General features: G+C 40.1%; 1 protein-coding gene across 2 annotated transcripts in view; it reads right to left on the bottom strand.

Moving 5' to 3' along the window:
* Positions 1 to 26913, bottom strand: part of LOC131046456 (vacuolar fusion protein MON1 homolog) — a 224606-nt gene that overhangs the window by 29646 nt on the left and 168047 nt on the right. The gene's annotated exons all lie outside the window — the stretch shown is intronic.

The raw sequence follows: 26913 nt of genomic DNA, 5'->3' as shown, positions 1-26913 counted from the left end.
TGGACATATGATAAGTGGTGTTATAACAATACTCTCCCATATGCAACCATCTGACCCAAGCCTTTTGTTGTGCAGTTACATAGTTCCTCAAATATCCCTCCACCCATTTATTCACAATCTTTGTTTGCCCATCTATCTGCGGATGATAACTAGTGCTAGGTGTAAGATCTGTACCACACAACCTAAACAACTCCTGCCAAAAAACACTCATAAACTTACTATCCTGATCACTGACAATGAATCTGGGCAACCCATGTAACCTGAATATCTCTCTAAAGAAAAGATCTACCACCTGTGCTGCTGTGTAAATGGACGGAATAGCAAAGAAGTGAGCGAACTTCGTCAAGCGGTCCACCAACACATAGATGCAATCCCTTCCCTGCACTCGTGGTAAACCAGTGATGAAGTCCATCGAAATACTTTCCCATTTCCTATCAGGAATGGGCAAGGGCTGTAATAAACCTGCAGGAAATGTGTGCTCTCCCTTATTCTGTTGACAAACCGCACACTCCCTGACATACCTCTGAACATCATCCTTGAGCCCTCTCCATGAGAACCGCTCTCGGATCTGCCTATAGGTCTTGAAGATCCCCGGATGCCCAGCTGTGGGTGCATCATGAAATGCCTTCAGTATCACCTCTCTCAAATGTGATGATGGAATCAAATAAACCCTGTCCTGAACTCTGATCAATCCATCTATCACCTCATAGCGATCATCCTGTATAGTACCTGAAATCAATCCAGAAGCCCAAGCATCTCCGACATACTCTGCTATAATCCGATCTCTCCAATCTCCTGAAATCTCTGCCAAAGCACATAAGTGAGGTCTCCGAGATAAGGCATCAGCCACCACGTTTTTCTTACCTTTGACAAACTCTATGTCAAAGTCATAAGCCTGCAATTTAGTAACCCATTTCTGTTGCCAGTCATTAAGATCACGCTAGTTCATGAAGTATTTAATACTATTGTGATCAGTTTTGATCACAAAACGCCCACCTACCAAATATGATCGAAATTTGGCCAATGCATGCATTATGGCCAACATCTCCCGGTCATAGACAGAATAACTCCTCTCAACTCCCCGGAGCTTCCTACTCTTGAATGCAATGGGATGCTTCTCCTGCATCAATACTGCTCCAATCCCATCACTCGATGCATCACAATGAAGCTCAAAAGGCTTCGTGAAATCTGGTAGAGCTAGAACTGGACATGAAGACATTACCTGCTTGAAATGCTCAAAACAACTCTGTGCTGCCCCTGTCCACACGAAGGCCCCCTTCTTGGTGAGATCTGTCAAAGGCGCTGCCATCTGTGAAAAACCCTTAAACCTTCTGTAAAATCTGCAAAGACCAAAGAATCCCTTAAGCTGTGTGAGGTTCGTAGGAGTAGGCCAATCAACTATAGCTCTAATCTTTTCAGGGTCTACTCGAACTCCATCTGCACTAATAATATGCCCAAGGTATAGTAATTCTGTCATACCAAACTCACACTTAAGACTCCTTGGCATACAAAGACTCTCTCTCTAGGATAGATAATACCTCCTCCAAATGCTGTGAATGTTCCTCCCAGGTCTTACTGAAGACCAAGATGTCATCAAAGAAGATCAAGACAAATCTCCTCAACTGCTCCCTGAATACCTGGTTCATACAACTCTGAAATGTAGCGGGTGCATTGATTAGTCCAAATGGCATAACCATAAACTCAAAGTGGCCATAGTGACATCGGAAGGCAGTTTTCTCAATGTCCTCTGCCCTCATCCTGATCTAATGATATCCAGACCGTAAGTCTATTTTGGTGAAAAAGCATGCTACATGCAATTCATCAATCAACTCATCAATCCGAGGAATGGGATATCTGTTTTTTATTGTTTTCTTATTCAATGCCCTATAATCGATGCACATGCGCATTGTCCCATCCTTCTTCTTTACCAGAACTACAGCTAAAGCAAAGGGGCTTTTGCTAGGCCTGATGTGCCTGTTGTGACGTTTTCACACATCGCCCCATTGCAAATGGGGACCCATGTTTTTTGCTCGTTTTCGCTTTGCTTTTTAGGGTTTTGGTTTGAATCCAGTCGGTTTTGGGAGTTTTTTGAATTTCCTTTTCTAGAATGCAAATTTTGAATGAAATGAATTCGCCAGAATGGTCTATTTTCAATTGGAATTTTGAATGCAGAGCTTAAATTTGTCTAAGTGTTGAAGATGAAATGTGAATTTTTGTCCAATTGAATATTTTTGACCAAATTTTGACATTTTTGATTTTTGATCCTAGGCATCTCTAATGATTTGTTTTCGCCTTGTGAAGTGTTAAAATGTGTAAAATCATGTTATTTTGGCCTGTAGGAGCAAAATCGCTCCTGTCCCTCAGTGAAGGACGGGAGCTCGTTTTCAAATATTTTACTATTCCTGCAGGGTCAAGATGAATTACGAATTGGAAGTGATGGAGAAAGGCGAGATCTTTCCATTGAATATAAATTGAAGATTTTCATGAACACAGAAATGCCTCCAGGGGAAAAATCGCTCCTGTCCCTCAGTGAAGGACCGGAGCTACAAATCCAATTTTGCTTTGTCCTTGCAAGATTTTAACGTCTTGACGATGTGAAAAGGTCCAAAGAGGTATATTTTATCAAGTGAATATAACTTGAAGTGCTGTCGGGGAGATCAACAGGGTAGCAGGTCCGGCTTGAGTGAAGTCTTGATCCTGAAATTTGGCTAAGTCTGGAATGCCCTGATCCTGAAATTTGACTAAGTCTAGAAACTGAAAAAACCTCCAAAAACTAGATTTTGCAATATAACTCCTGGAGGTCTGAAACCACTCTCAAACATCCTGAAAGTATATATGGAATATAACTTAAAGTATAAGATTCTTATACTTAAATGTTATATTCCATAAAAATTATCCTGATAGAGAGTGCGAAAAGTCAAATTTCGCTCCTGTCCCTCTCCCAGGGACCAAAGCGATTTCCTTCATTGGGCAAAATCCAGGCCAAAATTAAGACAAGTTTACGTTTGGTGGCAAGGAAGGACATGAGAAGAACTCATTGAATACAAATTGAAGATTTTTTAGACGTCCACAAGGGTACTAAGGCCTAGTTCACTCCTGTCCCTCAGGAAGGGACCAGAGCGATTTTTGGTATAAATGATTTTCTGGCCAAGTTGCAGACAATGTCAAGGCATGGACGAATGGAGTAGAGCATGACGAGTCCGTTGAATATAAACTTGGAACCTGGCAAAGTGAAATAAAGGCCATAAAAGGAGGATCGCTCCTGTCCCTCTCCAAGGGACAAGGGCGATACAAGGATGATGTTGCTTCCTACGCAAGTTCAAAGACGATCCAAGTTAAGTCAAGGTGGCGAGGGACACTTCAAGACCTTTTTTTAGCAAGCACAAACATTCAAAGGTCGTCGCAATGATGAAATTCGCACCCTATAGCCTAGATCGCTCCTGTCCCTCAGGAAGGGACCAGGGCGATGTTGAATGCATTGGCCATTTCATGCAAAATTTATGTAAGGACAAGACTTCGCAATGTTTTAGAGGGTCCAAGGCATCGTATGAAGATAATTCGCAAGGGTTTTCAACGTCCAAACATCGCCAAACAATGTAAAAGCCTCACATCGCTCCTGTCCTTTGGACAAGGACCAGGGCGATCTTATCAAAACACTCAAGTTCCTTCAAGATCAAAGCAAAGCGAGGTTAGGAAGAGCGAAGGACGGCGTCTAGAAGACATTGCAAAGGAGATCAAAGTGTAAAGTTGCCAAGGTCAAGGAAAAGGACATGGATCGCTCCTGTCCCTCTCCAAGGGACAAGGGCGATGACCCCTTAAAATGACCAAACACATAATGAAGACAAATGAATCAAGCGCAAAAGGAACAAGTAAAGTATGTTATTCGCCAACAATGAAAGATCGAAATTAAAAGATGCAAGATGAACGTGAAAAACATAGATCGCTCCTGTCCTTTGGACAAGGACTAGGGCGATATGCACTTAAAAGACACCCATATGCGCACACAAGGCAATCAAATTCGAAAGACCATCGAGATGATCGATTTTCAACGTGGAGATGAAGGAGTTGGACGTAAGAAATGCAAAAATCGAGACCAAAGTCATGGATCGCTCCTGTCCCTCTCCAAGGGACCAGAGCGATGAGGTACGTCCCCTTTGTTTTCATAGTTTTGGCGCCAAATAAACAATTCAAATTTCCTTAAATGCTAAGTTCGATAAAATTGAAAATCTAATTTAATTAGCATTTAATATGGCGTTGATCTTTTATTAATTATTTTTGCCTTTATTAAAATCGAAATTTGCAAATTAAAAAACGTAAGGCATTAATAATTAATTAATTAATTAATAAAAATCGAATTTGAAGCGCTACAAAGGGAGGTCGGCCTTGTCATTTTAATTTAAAAATCATTTTAAAAAGTGGTTTTATCTCCAAGTCGGCCTATATGGTAATTGTGGTGTGAGCGCTATAAAGGGAGGGTGGTGAAATCTTCATTTTCACATTATCATTCTTCATTCACATGCGATTTGAGAAGTGCGAAGTTGTATTCAAAGGAGCGAATTTCATTCCAAGCAAGGTGGTGCGAATCTTGAAGTTTCTATTGGTGCGAATTGTCAAAGGCATTGAAGACCACGTCAAGGACAACTCAAAAGGTGGCGAAATTGATATTTTGAAGAAAAGATCACGTTGAAGACTATCTATACGTCAATTTTGCCTAGGCAAATTTTTCTCATTTGCATTTTAGAGTTAAGTTCTCTAGTGAGGTATGGCGATTTGGTTTTATTGTTTTAATTTTGAATTTTAGATCGTCATAGCTTAAATTTTGAAGTTTTGAATTTTGAATCTCTTAGCTCAATCGTTGTTTTTTAGGAAATGATAACTCTAAAGACTTATCATGAGGTTTCCTAAAAGCTTTTCTCTCTTATTTACGCTATGTATTGCTAAATCATATTACTAATTTTGAAATGTTGTGTAGGCATCAAATGGAGATCTCATCAAGGAAAATCAAGCCGGATCAAGGACAGTCTTCGCCAGGACGGTCTTCGCCAGGACGATCAAGCCAGGACAAGGGCGACCTTTTTCAATCCAGCGTTCCAAGGCGAGGTACATCATCATCTTGCACATCAAGGACACAAGGAGTTAGAACAAGGGCTCGTTGAAGAAGCAAATAATTCCAGATGAATTAATTAAAGATAGCCTCTCAACGACATCAAATTGAATATCTAGCAAGCTACAAGTGTCAAATGAGGTGGCATCCTAGTCATCATTTCTCCAATCATTGAGGTCCATCTCAACATGTCCAGATTCAATGTACTTAACTCATGGAAGGTGGCACAAACTCCGATGTACCTACCCCGGCTATCCATTGGTCGATTTTTCTAGAAGGGACATGTGTCCAAGCAATACAATTTTATCATTGGTCAAGCATTAAATGTTATGTAATGGTTGTAACAAACCCTAATTAGGGTTTTCATTGTAAAATCTTGGCCATTGATCTTGAATTGATCAAAGCCATCAAATTGTATTGTGGGCACTATATAAGCCCAGACATTTCATTTGTAAAGGAGATTAGAAAGAATTAGCAATAGCTAGAGATTTAGAGAGATAGTATGTAAATAGTTAGAATAGTTAGAGAATAGTTGGAAGCAATTAGAGTAGAATAGGAGGACAGGGCAAGAAATTGTTGCCATTGATTGTAAACAAACTCCATTTTCATTGAAGTAATGGTGAAATATGTCGTTTTCTTGCAATTTGCATGGTTTCTTGTGGAGTCTTCAATCTTAGATGGTAGATGATTAGATGAATGGAGGAAATGTGATTGATTGATGGTGGAATTCGTACATCCATACTACTAGCAGTTTGTTGATTGCAGACTTGCCTTGCGTAGTCAACTTGATCATTCAGCCTAAGCTCAATTTCAATTTGTTGCCTCTTCATTGATATGCATCAACTTGGATGGTATCTATGCCTGCGGTGATGATTTGAACATCATAAAGATTCCCTTAGAAGATCGCACTAGTCTTGTGTAGATGTTCCATTGATGTCAAAACAAGACCTAGTTAGAGTTTCATCAGAAAATCAAGTCATTGCTCCTACATTCTTAGTATTAGGATTAGATCCTCTCTTCGCCCTTATCCTTTTTTCATTTTTCAAATCTAAGTTAGTAAGAGCCTGTGTCCAGCAAAGCAGATCGGAAGTTCAATCATCACATGTAAGTCCCCTTGTGATCCCAGCAAATCACATCATACCACTGGAGCTTGTCCACACGTAGAGACCCTACATCAAAGAACCTTGGAGTCTACCTAACTGATCCTTTACGCGAATCTTCAGCAGTTAGAGACTATTTTCTCAAGAGAGGATAAGATGCCTATTGGTATTTTATTCTGTGTATGATTGTGTATAAAATACACGTCAACAGTGCCCCATTTCCAACAACTCCTTAATTGCCTTCTCTATCTCATCTTTATGTTTCTTAGGATGACGATAGGGAGTGATCATCACTGGTTTGGCTCCCTCCTCGAGCTCAATAACATGCTCTGCACCCCTGTTAGGAGGAACCCCGTGAGGAATATCACTGAATACCTTGGCATGTCTGTCAAGAATCTCCTGTATATTTGGTGGATGACTCTTCACCCGAGGCTCCGGTGAAGATGGCATAACTAAGCACTCCGTTGCCCACTCTATGTCATTATGCCAAAAAAGTCTCTCCATTCTCCTCAAAGAGACTACCTTGCAACTCCCATCTGAAAGTCCCCTGAGAACAACAGTCCTACCCTCATGCTGAAACCTCATTTCCAACTCCGCTAGGTTGAAAGTGACCTCAACCAGCGATGCCATCCATGTCATACCGAGGATGACGTCGTAATCTCCCATGTCCACAACATAGAAATCATCCTCCAACTCATAGCCATCTCCAAATCTAATGTGAAAATTTGAAACCTTCTGAGTACATAATAGCTTTTGGCCATTAGCCACCATGACTCTAAAACCATCATGCTCCTCTGTCTGTAAGCCTCTCCTGGCTACCAACTGCGTATCTATAAAGTTATGTGTAGCCCCAGTGTCAATGAGAGATATCACTTTCTGCCCTTGGATAGTACCCCTTACCTTAAATGTGATTGCCTTTTGGGCCCCTGTCAAGCGTGCCAACGATCTATCATCCTTAGGAATGCTGCTCTCCTCTATCGTGTTACCCTCATCTAAATCGGAGTGTTGATCCTCCCCCTCTGACTCTGACTCCTCTGCTGAAAAATACTCCATTTGATTTGCCTTAGCCTTGAGAGGGCATTTATGAGATAAGTCCCAAGGCTCTCTACACTGGAAGCACAGTTTCTTCTTTTGAAGTTCATTCAAGGTTTCACTGTCTAGTCCTTTTGATCCTTCTTTGGGTTTGTTATACTCTTTCTGAAATGGTTTTTTGTCTTTGTCCTTGCGGTAGGAAGAATCTGTTGAATGGTATTTTCCTTTGTATATCGAAGGGGCTAAATCTCATGCCTTTTTAGTTGCTTTTGCTAAGGTGAGTGGATCATGTCCCTTCACCCAACCACGTAATGGATCAGCAAGCCCATCACAAAATAACACCACCAATCTCCTAGGAGAGATATCAGTAACAAGTACAAACAAACGCTGAAACTCGGCGATGTAAGCATCCACAGAACCTGACTCTTTTAACTGTGCTAGCTCCTTGAAATGTAACTCGGGATCCCTAATGTCAAATCTCTCAATCAATCTTTCTGTGAATTCCTCATAGGATGTAATCTGATTATGCCCCAGAGTCACCATGCCATGATGCCACCATTCATGCGCAACGCTGTCCAAATGCATAGCCGCATACTTGATAGCCTCCTCCTCAGGCATAGGATTTAGCTGCAAGTATGTATCTACCTTCTGCACCCAACCTCGTGCGGTCATCTTCCCTGAAGCATCATAATAAGGCAAGGAAAGTTTTCCAACTTTCTTTCTCAGCTCAAAATTCTGATTCCTCCCTCTTGCTCTAGGCATATGTCTCATCCTCAAGTCCATATAATCTCTGAGAGAAATATCTGCCTGAAACCCGGGTCCACTGGCCTCCCAGTCCCTCCTGAACTGACCTGTAACTCAGTAATCTGCGGTTCGTTCACTGGTTGAACCGGATCCCTAGGTGGGAAGGTGGGTAGAAGAGGTCTCGAGCTCGCTATTCGAGCTGGGCGTGCAACATGTCTAAAGTTATCCGCCTCATTCCCATTGTTGCCATGTCCATTATTACCATTAATGTTATTCTCAGGGCCATTGTTGTTGCCTCGGCCTCCATTATTATCATTGCCTCTATTGTTATCGTTTCCCCCATTGTTATTGTTTCCATTGTTGGCATCACCTGGATTAATATTGACGCCCATCTGTCTAGCCATAAGCTGCAACATCATGTCCATTCGCCTATTCTGCTCCTGCTGCATACGCTGCCCTTGCTCTAACGTACCCAGTAACTGTCTGAACATTACCTCCCCCTGATCTGGACCGGTATTCCTATCATCTCGGTCACCCATACTGCTGTCATGATCAAAGAATATCTCCTCTATGTCTGTATGACTGGATTCTATGTCCACCTGCACGGATGAACTAGACTACTCGCTCTGTGAGTTCAAATTTTTGTTTTGTCTTGCTTTGGTATGGCGGAAGTTATAAGGCCCCTGTTGCATGCTTAAACATACATGCTTAGCATGTTTTTTAATTCATTAATCTCTAATTTTAATGTTTTGATATTTCGTCAAACACTTTTCCCTCTATCCGGCTGTTCCAAAGTCTCTGTAAGACCTCCACAAGATGGCAGGACTTATAGCTCTGATACCACTCTAATGGACACCCCGGAATGCCCAAAAACCATACCAATTGCTGCTAGGAATTTTATCAAATAGTTTGCATCCAACTCCTTATTTCTCCATTTAATGTTTTAAATTCCCTTATGGCTCCAGAAATGAAATGTTGGTTTGTTTTACATAGAATTCAAATCACAGAATATGGACAAGAATGAAACTACAATAATATGCAAACTGAAAATTGAACTACTGTTGATAAGATGTTATTTTCAGATTTTAATAAAATCAAATACATGGCAATTATCAACTCACTAATTATTCCAGCATTATTGACATAATACTCCAGCAATCATTTTCAATCTTGCTGCTACAGTGACATGAATAGTAACCGCGTGAATAGTACCTGCATGAATAGTAACCGCGTGAATAGTACCCGTGTGAATAGTACCTGCGTGAATAGTGTTGCAGCAATATTAATTTGTCTTGAATAGGTCCAATATCTTCATAAAATCATCTCCTTAAAATGGCATAAGCATCGGACAAGTAGGGAAGAAGATATGAACAAACATTAAATCTGCCTGTAGCTGGAAATGCACCCAATCTGCCTGATAATGAAGCTGATAGCAATGGACTCCAAAGGCCAAACCCCAAGGGAATGACGTCTAGAATGTCACAAGAGAGGATAGACGTCCTCTAATGCCAAGAACGGATCTGCAACTCACCCATACCAATTCTTCTCATATTCAACACATCTAATGAAGCCACAAACGCTTTCTTTTATTCTTTTTCCAAGGTTCCACTCAACTCTCATGGGCAATGTGGGATAAAAGATGAGCAATATAAAACATATATTAAAATATTCACTTATGTCTCCCTTGGATACAAATCCCCATAAAATAAATATTAGAGTAACACTTTAATATTTTACAATTAAATTAAATGTTACTTTAATAAAACTTCAGGCATTAAAATGTATTAGCAATCGGACTCCAAATAATGTGAGTGATAGCTCGTCGGAAAGCTCTCACTGAGGAGTATCAAATCCAGACACCAAAACTGGCCTCCACTATGTCTTGCTGACTTACTAAAAATAGTAAGTATGCCTGAAACTGAGTAAATCAACTTCGTTTTGGCCCAAACTGGAAATGACTAGGCCAAAACACTCCAAGATCCCCTTAAACCCTTCGTTAGCCCTCGGGACCATGTAGAACAAGGCTAACGCACACACACTTGGTCAACTGCTAAAGTGGGGACATTACAAAGTGCAGATCAAAGACTTTTCAAACCCTTAGAATACCACTTGGAAGGAGGGCGAATCCAGCATAAATCTCCATTTTTATCCATCTTTTCAAATTGATATGTAGAATTCGAAGGTAAAGTGTATAATCTAATTTTTTAGGCAAGGTATTGCAGATCTGATTTAAAGTTTCTATTTTAAATTTTCTTAAGGTTAGGTCTTCTTTAATTTCTAGGTGATGCCTAATTTGAAAATTCTTAATTTTTAAGGTTTTATCTTTTAAGGAATCTCAAGTCACCTAGCTAAGATTCTACACTAAAACCTAACTTAAGCCTATTTTTTTGTAGGTAGCAAATGGCGACCCCCAAGGCAAGTGGATCCGCTACCTGGCAAGCTCTCATCAAAGAAGATCAAAAGAATGATGATTTGGAGACTAGGATCGTGTCCAAATGGAGCAATATTGGAGACACAAACTTAGGGAACTTCAATGTGAAGAAGTTTCGAGAAGCACCCTACATCGGCAAGCCATCACCCATAGCCAAGAAGATAATTGAGAGTGGCATCATCAAGGCTGCATGCTTCCCTCCCACAGTCAAATGTCATGAGCTGATGATCGAATGTGTCAGGCACTATGATTCACATTCAAGGACAATCGTAGCCGAAGATGGAACTGTCCTAACCTATCTTTCAGAAGAAGCAATAAGTGAAGCTTTTCATCTCCCGGAGCCAAGAGATATGATCTACAAGAGCTTGGAAGGAGCTAGGTCTATCTACGAAGATGATCCTGATACCTGTCTGAACTTCATCAATAAGAATTGGTTACTCAAGAGTAGGCCTCGCTTGAACAAGATACCTAATACGCCACACAAAATTGATTTCCAAGAGGAATTCAAAGACTTGATAACCATGCTCAATCGGGTTATAGGTGCCCCTCGGGCCTTCTTCTTCGACAAGTGGATGTTCTTCTTTATTCAAGTGATCATCCAAGGAAAAGGAATGTTCAATAGGGCTAGAATTATTAGCAACAACCTGGACGTGCAGTTGAGGAGGCTAGTCCCTACTAAGTCATTCCACATGAGTTCATATGTTATATATTCTTTAGTTAGAAGTTTTGAGTATGCAAAGCTACCACATAGAGGAGTTGTTCGGAGAGGGATAGGAGAGATAAGAGCATGTGATTCTTATGGTCAACTGCATCATCCGCCTAAGAATGACTAAAAGCTAGTCAATGACACCTTTACAATGTATATCACTAGAACATTGCAAGGAGAGATTCACCATCAACTGTCTCTGGAAGCACAGGAGCTCGTGAAGAAACATGGTGCATGGTTCATTCAATTTCCAAAATTCACCTACATCCGAGTCCATGGATGTCCTTCACCTCCCTATATGTTGCCAAGGTATCCTACAAATAGAATAATACTACTTGAAGTGACTAGACAGTTGGTAGCTTATGCTAAAGCATCAAGACATAAGCATGGAAATGGTATCCCCGTACCTATTTTACAGGGAAATTCAATTGAAGTGTGTCCTAATTCTCAAGCAGCCGAAGATGCAGAAAAGGAATTCTCTCTGTATTCATTCACATCCTTTGCCTCAAGAGAGAATTTTGATCACCATGGTCATATGGAAGAGACACTTGGGAAGAAGTACAAACATGAGTTTCAAGTAGAGGACTTCTGGATGAATGTTCAAGATGATGTGGAGGTGAAAAGAAAGATGCATTCTAGATTACCTTTGGATCTTATCAGGAAATGTAAAGTTTATAGAGTAGCCAATCAGGCACAAGACAGTGGTAGATATCTCCAATCATCATATGAGAAGGAAGATAAAGAAGTGAAGATAGATTGGAATGAGCAAGAAGTTACAGACCTGAGAGCATTGATGGACCCTGTTTTAAATTGCACTCGTAGATGGGTGGACGTACAACATCAAAAATTGAAAGAGCAGAATATAGCCATGACATTCACCCTAGAAACAAGAATAGAAGAAGGAGAAGCAAGTGTTAGTGAAAATACTTCCCATTCCAAGGGGTCAAAGAGAAAAGAAGGACCTGAGAAGAGAGAACCCTCCAAGAAAAAACAAAAGGTGAATCCTAATCATCCACCAAGTACTTCTTCTAGGCATGAAAAGGAGATAAGTCAAGGAGAGAATCAAAGAGAGATGGTGTATGAAGTAGATGAGTCTATGGAATCCATAGTGCAGAATGATAAACAAGGCAAAGGACGAACACCTCAGCACTCATCAAGTCAATCTCTTCCTCTCCAAGTTGGTGCTAATGAGCAGCAAGAAGAAAAGAATGAGGATGAAGCAACATCTCCTTTCAGAGACGAGAGACCTTTGCCTAAGGAAATACAGGTAAGGGAAAGAAAGTCTTCCATTCCAGATTGGCTAAAAGAAAGACTAACAAGGGTAGTTGTAGTTGAGGAGGAAGAACAAGTATTCGATTTGGAAAGTCTCATAGGAAACTCCCAAGAAGAAATTGAAAAGAAAAGGGCTACCAAAATGTCAAAGGTAATTAGAGATGATGCAGGATCCAAGAAGATACAGGTAGCTACACCAGCAGTGGACAAGTATGAGGATGAGATTATGGCAGAAGAATATGATTTAGAGACATTTGATCTTGGTCCACTTACCTCCGAATAGGCCATGGAAGAAGCAACTGATTCTGTGAGAGCACTTAATGATAAACTCAAAGAAGAAATGGAAAAGAATAAGAGGCTAGAAAGGGAGGTTAACGCTTGGAGGAATTATTTTAGCCACCTTAATCAACCATTAAGGCGACAAGATCTAGTAGTATCACCTTTGCATGCACTTCCTCCTAAATCAATAAATGAGGCAGAAAAGATGAAGATCTTAGCCCAACTCATGAGTTCATGGATTGATGAATCTTACAAGGTAGCCATTGAATTTGTAACAAGAATGATGAAGACAATCCATAGGGCTATCCAAGTCCTTGAGATCATTCATAATCTATTGATAACTGTAGATGCATTCACTCACACTAGAGACATTGTTATCCCGGTCTTACAAGTGATAAGAGGGACTCCAAGGCAGATTTTAGCACAAGAGAAGATAATGGATGGAGGAACCCATAACCTTCTGCAATGGTCAACTTTACTCCAAATGAAGGAAGTTCTATTCGAGGACATCAATAGTAGATGCAGCCGAGTTGAGGGCACCATCCATCCTATTCAGGATAAGGTGTTTGATGTATTATGTACAATCCTTGACAAAAGGATAGAGATCGAGACAGATGTGCATGTCCAAGAATTGGAAGACAGGATCAAGATTATTTTTTGCAAAGAGGAGAACATGGTCACAGAAAAGCAGCGAGATCGGATGTATGCTACTATGTTCCTGATTGAGAAAACAAAAGAGCTAGAGCCTGGATGGAAGATGACCCTTCTTGCAGCTTTTGATCAAGTCCTTCACTTGGAAGAACGAATGAAGAACCTGCATGAGATTCCTATTGCTGAGATCGAGGGGATTATGTCCAGATTCGTTGAATATGCCAAAAAAGAACATAGAAAAGGGAACAAAATTCTAGATGAAAAGTTGTTATGAAATGATAAGGCAATTCAATTCCTATTGGGCTATGTTTTCTCGTTATTTGTGCCAATTTCTATTGGCTATGGAATGATAATGCTTATTTGATTAGGGTGATTTTTGTGGCAAACCCTAATTAGGGTTTAGGTGTCAAGATCTCAGCCCTTGATCTTCTTTAGATCCAAGCCGTTCATTGTATTTGAGAGTGCTATATAAGCCCTCACTCAATTCATTCTAAGGAGTTAGAGTTAGAGAAAAAGAGAAAAAAAATTAAGATTGTTAGTAGCAGAGAAAGAAGTAGTGAAGAAAGAAAGTTGAACAATTGTTGTTTTATTTTGCTATGAGATCAATGAAATATTGAAGTTATGGCGTTTTATTGCAATCCTTGTGGCTATTTTCATGGTTGTTTATCTTCTTGAATCACTCTTAGTAGAGATAGTACTCAAATTTTAGAATTAGATTGAAGGACGAATGTTGTGTTTGATCTTTGGTAAAACTCATAGTCCAAACCAATAGCTCCTTATTGATTGTAAGCACGCCTTGTGTGGTCAACTGGAGATATTAAGATTGTTTAAGAGTTCAATCATTGTTGGAGATATTGATATGTATCTTATTGATAGTATCTATTCCATTGATTATTCGAAAATCATTGAATCCCCTTAGAAGATCACACCAATTCCAGTAGAGTTGTAATCTTTTGGCAATACTGAAATTGGTAGAGTTTTATCAAGACCAATCCTTATTTAGTCATTCCTAGGATTAGTTTAGCATCGCCTTATTAAACCCTTATCTTTTGCCTTTTTTTTGAAACATCAGTTAGTATTAGGAGAATTCAGTTTCCTGATTGAAAAGTAGTTGCAAGAAAAAGTTTTCTTAGAAAGTACGTAAGGCCCCTTGTAAAACAGAAAACACAACGACCACTGGCACTTATCCACGAGTAGAGAACCTACATAACAGAACCTTGGAGTTGCTCCGATTGATCCTTCTACGAAATCTTCAGCATTCGGGAAGCTTTATTCAAGAGAGGATAAGGTACCTTTGGGTATTTTATTCTATGTTTGGTCGTGTACAAAAGACACATCAACAGGATGAAAATCGCACAAACTACCTCATCGACCCAAAAACGAAAGGCAAGCTTAAGTATCGCCTTGTAAGCCGAAAATGTTTTAAGTTGAAAATCGTGCATTTCTTCAAACTGGCCCGAGTTTTGCATTAAATTGAAAGGGCATAAAGTCTGAAATGAGTAAAATGATGATTTAGGCCGAAAATCGTGTGATAACACTCATTGGCCTGAAAACTTCAAGTTTTCCCCAACTTGCGTATTAATGGTTTTAGCTGAAATTGGTGAACAAGAGGCTCTTAAAATCGCTTTTTATCCCGAAAAAAGGGGAAAATAATAAAAGAAACTCTGTCGCGCAAACAAGCTAAAAGCCAAAAATAACAAAATCGAGCTCTCATTTCTCGTTCGAAGCCCGAAGTCACAAAAAAAGGAGACGAAATGTGAACATATAAGTCGCAAGAAGAGCACTCTTTGGCCGAAAATCTCAGAGTTTAAAATCGTAAAGAACAATCATGCTTTCGAAAGGTCTTCACAGCTCGATAAACCTCACAAAGTGCCCTCAGGCCGAAAAGCAAAGAGCTCTCGAATTCATCCATCTTGCCGAAAAACTCAAAGGGAAAGTAGTCATAAAATCGCGTGGTTTTGATAAATTGGCCGAGTTCTATAAAATAAAAATTTTAAGGGAGGCATTTTGATAGGGTTATTCTCAGGAAGATGGCCAAAAATGTCTAAAATACAAGTCGTGCATTTACCTTAGAAGACCCTAATTTCTGGGAAAAATGCGTTTTAAGCATAACGTAAATCGAACATTTCTCGAAATACTCCAATTGCTTGATAAAACACCAACAACAAATAAAGTAGAAAACCAAGGCATTATAGCTTAAAGGAGGTAAATCTCTCAAAGGGGTTGAGTTGCCCAAAATTTGACTAAAGAGACATCTGAAGTTCCCAAACTTCTCACAGTTTGTTCAAACGGTCCGAAAAATTAGGAGAACAAATAAACTTGTCTTAAAATCTCACATTTCACCTCTATCAAGCGAAAAACATTTAAATATTCATCTCACAAAGAGCTTCTCGAGCCAAACGTTACAATTTAATGTTTGTCAAATTAATTTTAATTTTTTCAAATTCATTTATTAAAGTGAGATTGATTGTTCACAGGTCGAAGGCATCGTCCCAAAGAACCAGGAGAAGGTCTGAAACGCCAAGGAGCCAGGTGCTGAAAGCTGAAGAAGAAGAAGAAGATGTAGGAACGTGTTGCAAGAGTGTGAGCTCTGAACTGAGCAATGGGAAGCGTTCCATTGTGCCACCAGACCACAAAGCTGAAGTCCACCACCAGAACCAAAGATTGAAGAACACTATGAATGCGGCAAGTCTATGCAATATCGAGAAATACACAGTTGGATTTAATTCCAGAAGTTCAGTTTCTCAAAACTGAAACTGTTTTATTGTAAAACTGCTTGTGGGCCCCACTCAAGATATTTTGAAACAAAGGGGAAACAGGTTAGTTATGGACAGTTATGTCCAACTACTAGATAGACTCAAATTGAATCCAGACAGTTGTAGGTAGTTGAGATAGTGGTTGGATGGATGACTGGGAGTTTAATGGGCATGGGTTAAAGCTTCCATGCTTCTGGAAGGCAGATCAGGACCCTTGGATGCGGTCCATCCTAGCCTCTGATTCATATTGTAAGCTCTATAAAGGGCAGGATGCCTCTCATTGTAAAGGGTTAGATAGTTTGAATTTTGTAGTTAGATTCTAGAAGTTAGAATATGCTAAAAGTAGTAGGTTAAATTTTAGGAATAGTATAGAGATACTGCATAAATTGTTGTAATGGCAGCTAAAGCAAATATATGAACATTGAAATATGGTGTTTGTTGTCTTTGTTTTGGTTTGTTTGCATGTTTTCTTTCAGCTGGTTAATTTTAGGGTGCAAGGATTTTAATGGTGAAGTGTGGAGGGTTATTGGATGCATTTCTGGTTCATACCATTGGGGGTCTGCTGATTGTAGGTCACTATGCATGGTTAGTCTGAACCCAAACTGTGCTTAGTTCAACCCTAGGTGTTCGTCTTTAGGCTGCGCCAAAATCGGGTGCTTAAACGAGTGTCTTCAGTCTGAAAATCCTTCATCCCTTGGAGCTTGCACCGTTCTTGTCTAGTTGTGAGGGGGTCTCTAGCAAAACAAAAACTGGTTTATCGAAATCTGTCTACCCGTTGCATCAACTGTTATCATCCTTGTCCTTAGGCTTCCTAAACCCTTCTCTTTTGCTTTTATTTCCTAGTTGAAAAATTGCAGCAGACTAGCTTGTTGAAAACGTAAGTCCCCCTTGTGCTCCCAACAAATCACATCAACTGTTGAGCTATCCTGCAGTCAAGACCTGACAATCGAAACCTTGAGGTCGTCCCCGTTGATCAATTAAAACAACATTAGGGATTTCCTTATCTCAAGAGTGGATAGGATACTTAGCATTCTATTCTGCGTTAGCCGGATGAGGTCGTAGTTTTGCAATTTTAGACACGTGAACAAGTAGCAATGGTACTACAAGGAGTTTCTTTGGCTGTTGTATCCTCCAATTCAACCTGTGGTGGTTGATCCTCATGATCACTATCATCTTCCACACTAGCCTCTTTCTCATCATGTTCTTCATTATGGAGCATGACCTCGATTAGATGAACTTTGCCTTTTCCCAAGCAACGAACTCAAGGTTCCCATGGCTCCTTGCATGAGAAGCACAACTTCTTCCTCCTCAACTCATTCGTGGATTCTAGATCTGCCTTTGTTGAAGTGTTCTTTTGCTGATTAAAACCCTTTTTGTTTGGTTTCCAAGAGCTGAAATTTTTCTTTTGTGGCTGAAAGGACAGGGTAGTCTCAAGGTGAAGAGCTAACCGAATGTCATCATGCAAGCTGTTAGGCTTGTGTGCCAATCCCCTTAATCTGTTGCTTAGCCCTTCCACGAACATGGTGACCCTTCTTTTTGACATGTCGGGAACCATGACCGCGATCTTTTGGAATTCATTGATATATGCTTCTACATGTCCAACTTGTTTAAGCTGAGCCAAGTCCCGGTAGTAAACCTCAATGTCCTTTCGATCAAAGAGGGCAATCAACTTACTGACAAATTCTTCATAGGAATGTATCATAGCATGATCTTGTGACACTAAACCATGATGCCACCAATCATATGCTACTCCCTCTAAATGCATTGTGGCATATTGTATAGCCTTATCCTCATCCATGGGTTTAAGGGAGAGAAATGTATCAAGCTTGTGTACCCATGATCTGGCACTAGTTTTTTTGCTTCCATCAAAGGTAGGTAATGAGACCTTGTTTAATGCGTCCTTGTACTCTACAGGTTGAGTGTTTTGCCCAATTTGCCTTCTAGGCCCTCTGTCTTGCCTTTCCAATCTATATCTGGCCTTATCTTTGCCTTGATTCATGAATTTATTCAAGTTAATTAATGTCCTGACTTGCTCCAGAAGTGCCATGTAGTCGTCGTATGCAGCCATAATGTCATCCGTAATATGCGTTTCTTCAACCTCATCCTAAGGAGCCTCTTCAACCTCATTTCTTCTTGGTAGGAATGTAGGTCTAAGTGGTCAATCAGACCTTGTGTTTGCTGTCCTAACAGCATTAGAGGCTGCTCTAACGTGGTTTTCGCAACCCATCTCACTACCTTCGCCATTTAGAATTTGTGCTTGTGGCTGCACCCTTCAGTTACCGATTGCGTTCAACAATTGTTGTTGCGACCGCATGAAGGTTTGCATCATTTGTTGTTGTTGTTGAGCCAACTGACCCAATACATCTTGTATGCTTGGTTGACCATTTCCACCCTCATTCCGTTGTTCCACAATAGTCAACGGGGCCTGTCCTTCCACTACTTCTTGTTCTTGTTGCTCAGCTCTATGTCTAGTGTAATATCTGTGTGGGCCAAGTTTGTGTGGGTTCATAGAATCAATTCACTTCAATGTCTTACCCCTGATTTGCAGTTTAAATTTTTTCACTTTTCCCTTAAGCCAGCAGGAATTTCGACAAATAGTTTGCATACATTTGGGAAAGAGGTTTAATTTGCACATTTGAATATGATTGGTTATGAGTTTGGTTTCTCTGCTGAATACCCGACAGGCTGGCAAGATCACCATCTCTGATACTACTGTAATGATCCTTTCTAGTTCTGCCCTCAAAATTTTCAGTTTGTTGGGTTTGACATTTCGTCAAACACTTGGCATCAAACTCATTAATAATTGATTTTCTGAGTGCTATATATCCTGATGAATTTTACTATCAGCTGTAACAATTTTCTGAGTTTATCTTAAAGATACGTTTGAAAGTTATTGTCATAGTATGAAAGATCCCCAAATGGGTTCTTTGCTGCCCTGGATAAGTTTTAATTAATAAACTATCTTTCAGAGCCTTTTGGTGTTCTTAGAGACTAGACAAAAGATGCAGAAAGTGTTGTTTATTTTTTGGTGATGGGAATTGGAACCATTAACCAATAATAACATAGAATTCAACTCAAAATAAGATATCAGCTTCTGATTTTATTTATGACAGCAGATTACATTCAACTAGGAGTGAAGATACATTCACCAAAACAATTAAAAACATACCACGAATCCAGTGCTGGGGTTTGTTGCTGATTTAGGCATGAGTTGAAGGTACAAGGGCAGTCCAAATGTACCAATACACTTATACTACCTCCAAATGAATTACCGATAACAAATTGGGCCAAAAACCCAATTACAAGTTGGAAATCCAAATTCTGCCAGGCAAAATTATACAATTTTAGTCATAAATCCTCACTGTTTTGCTCACCCTGATCTCAATTCAACCCTGATGACTGTGATTTCTTCTACACAGTCCTTGCTGATCCTAACAATGAAGTTAAGAAAAAGAAATGGAGTTAAAACCCTCCATTTTATTTATTATCACTCCACAGCCATCTGTAATGGTACGGCCCCCTTGGGAAACAGTGCAACTGCCAAAAGAAATAAGTAATGCACTGAAATTGAATGTATTCTTGCTCAAATCTAATGTAATGACCATGCTGCTAATGATTACTGAGTTTGTTTGTTGAAATGACCCTCAAGATGCCTGAAACAAGCTTCTGATGTGCTCCACGTGCCTCCTGTAGAAGGGATTCCGTCCTCCTCAAGACCAAATCTGAGGTTTCCGTCTCAAACCTGCTTGCTGTTGTAAATTGCAGACCTGCAACTTCCAAGTTCTTCACAAAATAATATATCATGAATCAAGAATACCTCTAAGGCTGAATACATGCATTCCTTACATTCCATGTGGGATGTTCCTGCTGCAAATGGCGGCCCTAAGGCTGCAAGGATCACGCCCAAGCTGAAGAATCAATCTGCCATGCTGAAACCCTTACTCTGCAGCCTGAATCCACAATGAAGAATGGCGTACTCAATCTCTATCAACTATGCACTCTGTCTGAAAAATCCAATGCCAATAACTGCCGAGGGCTACGTCCCAGCCAATCCAGATCTTGGGGTTTGCATCCCAGATGAAGAATCACTCACTCAGAGCAAATTCACAAAATAAGTTTGATTGTGTAAAAAGATAATGAACAATTAGGTCTTCATCTCCTTATATCTCCTTTCCTTTCCAAGCCAAACCCTAAAAGGGAGTAAAGTTGGCGCATTATGAAAAGAGTGTTATTTTCTAATTATGGTGTCAACTATAGGAAAATAACACTAAATTGCAAATAAATAGCGTCAGGCATCCAAAAAGACTCCGGAAGGTGAGAATCATGTAGCAAAGTTCAAGACCTTTCCAACGAGCTATAACAAATAGGCATATCAACCCAGATGAAGCCAGAAACCCCTTATTACTCCGAAATGACTAAATAAATAGCCTTATTTTAATTTATTAAATCGCTAACTTAGGAAATATTTAAATATATTAAAATATCTCCAGATATCCAATAACAGCCAAAAATAACCAAACAATCATGAATATAACTTTGTCACCTATCTGTGACCGATGCCGGAAAAGCTGAGCTAATTGGTAGTCCCATCCCTAAAATCTAGGGATGCTCCTAGAAACTAGAAAACACACCCAACCTTCCTGAAACTGAAACCATAGCATGGTCCTGTGGAACCTCAAATATGGAAACTGCCACAACCTCCTAAAAGGTAGGGAATCTCCCTAAAAAGTAGTAACCTCTCTTCAAACACCTGTAACTGCTCAAAAGGATCCTGCTCTGCTCCTTGGTCCCCCAAGTGGTCATTCAGTCAACTGCCAGTTCTCCCTAAAAAATAGGAGACCTCGTCTGAAGGTCCGAAACGGCTCATAGAGCCCCTGCAAAGCTCCATGACCCTCAGAATGAGTCCCCTAACCATGTCATTGACCTACGGGAACTCGAATGGTAGGTCAACCCCTGCTCATCTCATGTCACCTAAAAAAAGGGGACATTACAATCTTCCCTTACTGAAGATTGCTTGCCCTCAAGCAATCTGCACCTGCACGCTAAGAACCAATTCACTGGATCCCATATCAATCTGATAAACGTTACTTCACCCAACCGCTGCGCTACTCTGATATAAACATTTGTATACCCAAAGTGAAACAACTCATCATGGATCCACTGAAGAAATACACCACACATGTCAATACCAGGATCCCAAATCTTTGCACTGTCATATCCATCCATCATGTCAATACTCATTATACAGATGCTGCAAATCTGGACATCACCTAACCAGCTGGGAGTTTCACTCCAATTGAAACCATAAATACCACCAATCTTCAATGTTGAAATGGACCCATCAATAAGACAATTTCCAGCAAGCAAAGTGTGATGGAAACCTCTCCAAAACCCTTGATCAGCAGCTGCAACTTGCCCAATTTCTCCACAAGTTAGTATGTCTTCATTGGAGGATGCCAAATAAATATATTGTTTAGCCATGCACCTAATATAGTCTCTTACACGCTGATCTTCATAGCCCACTGTCACCTCTAAGAAAACTGAGTCACCAATTAGTAAGTACAAGTCCACAAATGAATAGTAGATGTTTTTGTTCTGCAACATAGATAAACCTTCAGTGGCTGGTCCACTATGAATGCCACCTAACAACTCATCAACTTCACACCTAGTCTTCCCAACTTGAATGTTCTCAATGCAAGGTTTCAAATTTGACTCATTAGATAAAGGAGAATTGCTGATCAAACTCAAAAAATCAAACTGATTTTTATTTCCATTCAATATATCTTCGCTGTCCTTTTCTTCCCTTGGAAGAAATAAAGATCTAATGGATGATTCTCTTTGTATCCTTGCGTCATCTAACCGATTGTGACACTCTTTGACTCTTTGGAGGTGGTGTCTTGCTTGGGCAGCTCTATGTAACCAATCTTCGTTCAACTTTTCGCAATGTTTTATACCAGCTGCCCCAAAGTACACAAAATTAGACTTATGGTGAGTTGTATTATTTGCATCAGCATAACCCATGCTTGTACCATAAGCACCCGCAAATGTAGAATGCAAATCTTTATTCTCTTCATGACCAAAGGCTGTCATATCTTGAGGAAGAGAAGTTACGTCACTGCTGTTATGGACTTCAGAATTATGATCATACCGTGGTAACAAATCTTTGGATTCACTACACACCATTAAATTTCGACTTTCCTCATGGTCTTCCCAATTGAGAAGAGGAAGTAGTGTGACAAATGAATCAAACTTACGCTGTCCATTTCAACCTCATGTTCTTCATCAATTGCTGATTCAAAATCAGTCTTTGGGCAATCTGAAAACTCATCAAATCTCTCATGAATGTCTTGTGTATTGCTTGAAGTTACAAACTCTTCCTTCACATCTTCCACCAAAAACAATGGGACAGCGTTGTAACCAACCAAAGAGGCACCAATTGGATCTACATGTCTCTCAAAATCTTCAAATAGTTTCCTACCAATCTCACTAGCAAACATCATATCTGCTCCTCTTCCTTTGCTTCCCTTGCTCTCAATTGACTCTTGTTTTGTTCTTGGTTGATGACATGGACTTGAAAACATCAAGTCATCTTCAACTGGTACACCCATGAATTGTGTGAAGAAAAGGTGGTCACGTATTTTTTTAGGAAGAGAGCAATACTTATCATAGTTGTTCATAACTGTATCATTGAATGTCTTGGCAGGAGACCTTCTCTTTGTACTTGTTGAAGGAGTTGTACCCTTAGACTGTCTGGAACTCCTTGAAGGTGTTTGTTCAAATTCTTTCCTTGCTTGTTTATTTCTAAACAACCTGTTGTGACCATTTCACACATCGCCCCATACAAATGGGGACCCCCTCTTTTTGCTTTTGTTTTGCCTGTTCTTCTCTCTGCTTTTAGGGTTTTGAGTAAATGAGTGAGTCCTCTGGACTAGGGTTAAGCCTTAGGGGGTTTCTTTTTTGATATTTTCAAGCCGAAGTCCAGTCAAATTTTGAGGGATTATTAAGCATCCTCCCGAAGATTGCAATTTTGAAATAGGATGAGCCTGCCAGGAAGTCAAGATTGTCTCAGGATGGGTCCAGTCAGGATTTTGAGGGCAAATTCAAGTTAGGTCTAAGTGTTAGCATTTTAATGATTGAATTATACATTTTGTCTGGGCAAACTTTGACCAAATTTTGGAAGCAAGATAACTGGTTCCTGGACTTGAAGACGACCTAACCCTGCATAATGAAGTGATTTGAAGACCTAAATTTTGGATATTTTGGCTTATAAGGGCAAAATCGCTCATGTCCCTCTCTCAGGGACCAGGGCGAAAATGTTAGTTGATGCATATTAATTGCTGACTTGTTTAAATTGTTTTGTGCAAGGTCGCTAGGGGATATAATTGGACGTAAATTGAAGATTTTGAAGACTCGAAAATGATAAATTTTGAGGGATTAAGACCAAATCGCTCCTGTCCCTCACTGAAGGACCAAGGCGAAATGGCTTGCTTAGATCATTTTTGGCCTTGGTTGATCGAACTGAAGCATCAAAGACGCAATGAAGGATGAAACGAGCATAATGGAGTATCCAGACTTAGTCGTTAGCAATGAAAGGTTGAACTTTTGGCCTAGAAGGATAAAAGGTGCTCCTGTCCCTCACTGAAGGACCGGAGCTTGAATTCCAAATTTACATTGTCCTCACAAGATTTAAATGATTTTGCGATTTGAGGAGGTCAGGAGAAGTATGTTTTATTCGTTGAATATAACTTGAGTGGCCTACAAAGGAGAAAATCGACCCAAGTTGCAATAGGCGCTCCTGTCCCTCTCCAAGGGACCAGAGCGATTTTCTCATAAGACAAACTTTTGGCAAAGGAAAAGCGAGTTTCAAGTTTGAGATGAAGGAAGGGAGGCATAATCACTCCATTGAAGACAATTTTGAAAGTTAGCAAAACACAAGTGAGCTCAAAATGGCCAAGGCGCTCCTGTCCCTCTCCCAGGGACCAGGGCGAAAAACACATTATCATGTCTTCCTTCCCAAATTGGGATGAATCCAGGTCAAGGCACAAGATGGCGATGATATTTAAAGTGCTACAAGGAAGGACGAAGTCGCAAAGACCACAAGACTTGATGAAAATTGGCTAGGGCGCTCCTGTCCCTCACCAAGGGACCAGAGCGAAATCTTCAAATTTGCCTAATAGCCTAACATTTTGGAATGCTACTCGTTTCCAAGGAATAAGGAATGATGTTTTATGCCTCGAAGGTCATTGGAAGTTGATGCGATCATGAATGTGTGCAATAAGCTAAAGAGCGCTCCTGTCCTTCACTGGAGGACCAAGGCGTTTTTTCCTAAAATCAATCATTTCCTTCCAAGACCACGTCAAGGCAAGGTTGTGCAAAGTCAAAAATGTCTTTAAGAGGACGATGAACAAAGAATCAACCTCAAGAATCAACAAACTTAAGCTCAAATGCAAAAATCGCTCCTGTCCTTCACTGAAGGACCAGGGCGAAAATCTTAAGAGGGTCAATTTTGCCTTGAGAAAGCGAGTGAAACATGCATTGAAAGGACGAATGAAGATTATTTGTTTACCCCCAACCTGAATTGGCAATTTGGAAAATGAAGTCCAAGGACAAAAGGTAAGATCGCTCCTGTCCCTCACCAAGGGACCAGGGCGAAAATGTTTTAAAGCAAGCTCCTTCCAAAGGTCGCACGAATTAAACTCAAAATGCCAAGCAAGAATGCTATTTTGGACGTCCAAGATAAGACTTTAAACGTGAAAAGCAAGAAATTCAAGGCCAAAAATGAAAGGGCGCTCCTGTCCCTCTCCCAGGGACCAAAGCGAGGTTCTTAACAAAATCAATATCTTCCCATACTTAGGCGCCAATATCCTTCAAAGTGCATTAAATGCCAAATTCGCTAAAACCTTGAAATATTTTAATTAAATTGGCATTTAATAAGAGCGCATGGGCATTTAATAATTAATTTAAGCCTTTAAAAAATCGAAATTTTAATTGCAAAGGCATTTAAAATTAATTATTATTAAATTAAATTCACAAATAGAGCGCTTAAGGTATCTTTTTAATGTTTTTTGCAAAGTCGGCCTCTTCTTTTATTTAATTTTTATTTATTTTTGGCCTATTTTCCAAGTCGGCCTATGGGAAATTGCAATGGTGAGCACCTATATAAGAGAGGTATTTTGAGCGATGTTAATCCATCATTCAATCATTTATTCAAGTGCGATTTGGAAGAGCAAGGAGGAGTGCGAAATCTGGTCCAAGAAGGAGTGTGAACTTTGTTAGAGGCTAGAGGTGGGGCGAATTTTCCTCAAGGCGTTGAAGGCTAGAGGTGGTAAAGTTAATGCTTGCGAAGTCTAGGAGAAGACCATTTTGTTGAAAGGAGAGCCTTGATCCATATTTTGCCTAGCGAACTTGCCTAATTTTGCATTATTTCTTAGAATTAGTTCTCAAGTGGAGGTATGGCGAGATCTTCCTAGTTTAATGTTCAAGTATTGAAATTTTGAATTTTGAATTTCCAATTGCATAGTCATATTTAGGAAATGATAATTCAAAGATTTATCATGAAGTTTCCTAAATATTTAAAATTGCAAAATATATTACTCATTATGAAATGTTGTGTAGGTATCAAGATGGCGACCCCAAAGGCAAGAGTATCCACCAGTCCTCCAGCCCTCATGAAGGAAGATCAAAGGAATGAAGAGATGGAGACCAAGATCGTGTCAAAGTGGAGCAACATTGGAGATACCAACTTGGGAAACTTCAGTGTGAAGAAGTTTCGAGAGGTCCCTTATATTGGAAAGCCATCACCTGTCGCAAGGAGAATAATTGAAAGTGGCATTATCAAGGCGGCCGGCTTCCCCCCAGCAATCCAGTGCCATGAGCTGATGATCGAGTGTGCCCGCCATTATGACCCACAGTCAAGATCGATCGTGTCCAAGGAAGGAAACACTTTGGCTTATCTTTCAGAAGAGGCTATCAGTGAAGCTCTTCATCTACCAGAACATAAAGATATGATTTACAAAAGTTTGGAAGGAGCAAGATCCATGTACAAAGATGATCCAAACACTTGCTTGAGCATCATCAACAAGAATTGGTTACTCAAAAGTCGTCCTCGCCTGAGCAAGATTCCCAACACACCACATAGGATCGACTTCCAGGAGGAGTACAGAGATTTGATAACCTTACTCAATCGAGTTACAGGGGCTCCTCAAGCCTTCTATTTTGAGAAGTGGATGTTTTACTTCATCCAAGTGATAGTTCAAGGGAAAGGAACAATTCATTGGGCTAGAATTATTAGCCATTGCTTGGACGTGCAGTTGAGAAGACTGAAGGCTACCAAGTCCTTCCACATGAGCTCGTACATCATGTATGCCTTGATCAGGAGTTTTGAATATGCTGGACTACCTCACAGAGGAGTGATCGGAAGAGGACCTGGAGAAGTCAGAGTTTGTGACTCTTATGTTCATTTGCATCATCCACCTGGAAGTAACTACAAGTTAGTCAATGATACTTTCACGATGAACATCACCAGGACACTGCAAGGTGGGATTCACAATCGGATATCTCAAGAGGCACAAGAACTTGTAAAGAGGTATGGTGCTTGGTTTATCCAATTCCAGAAGTTTACATATATTAGAGTTCATGGGTGTCCTTCACCTCCCTATATGTTGCCGAGATATCCGACAGACAGGATAGTACTACTTGAGGTGACTAGGCAGTTGGCAGCTTATGCGAAGGCATTCAGACACAGGCATGGAAATGGAATTCCTGTACCTATCATACTAGGGAATTCAGTTGAGGTATGTCCTAATGCTCCAGCTTTAGACGATGTAGAAAGAGAGTTG

The sequence above is a fragment of the Cryptomeria japonica genome, chromosome 7 (assembly GCF_030272615.1).
Source record: "Cryptomeria japonica chromosome 7, Sugi_1.0, whole genome shotgun sequence".
Lineage (NCBI taxonomy): Eukaryota > Viridiplantae > Streptophyta > Pinopsida > Cupressales > Cupressaceae > Cryptomeria > Cryptomeria japonica.
This window is presented reverse-complemented; position numbering and strand designations above follow the sequence as displayed.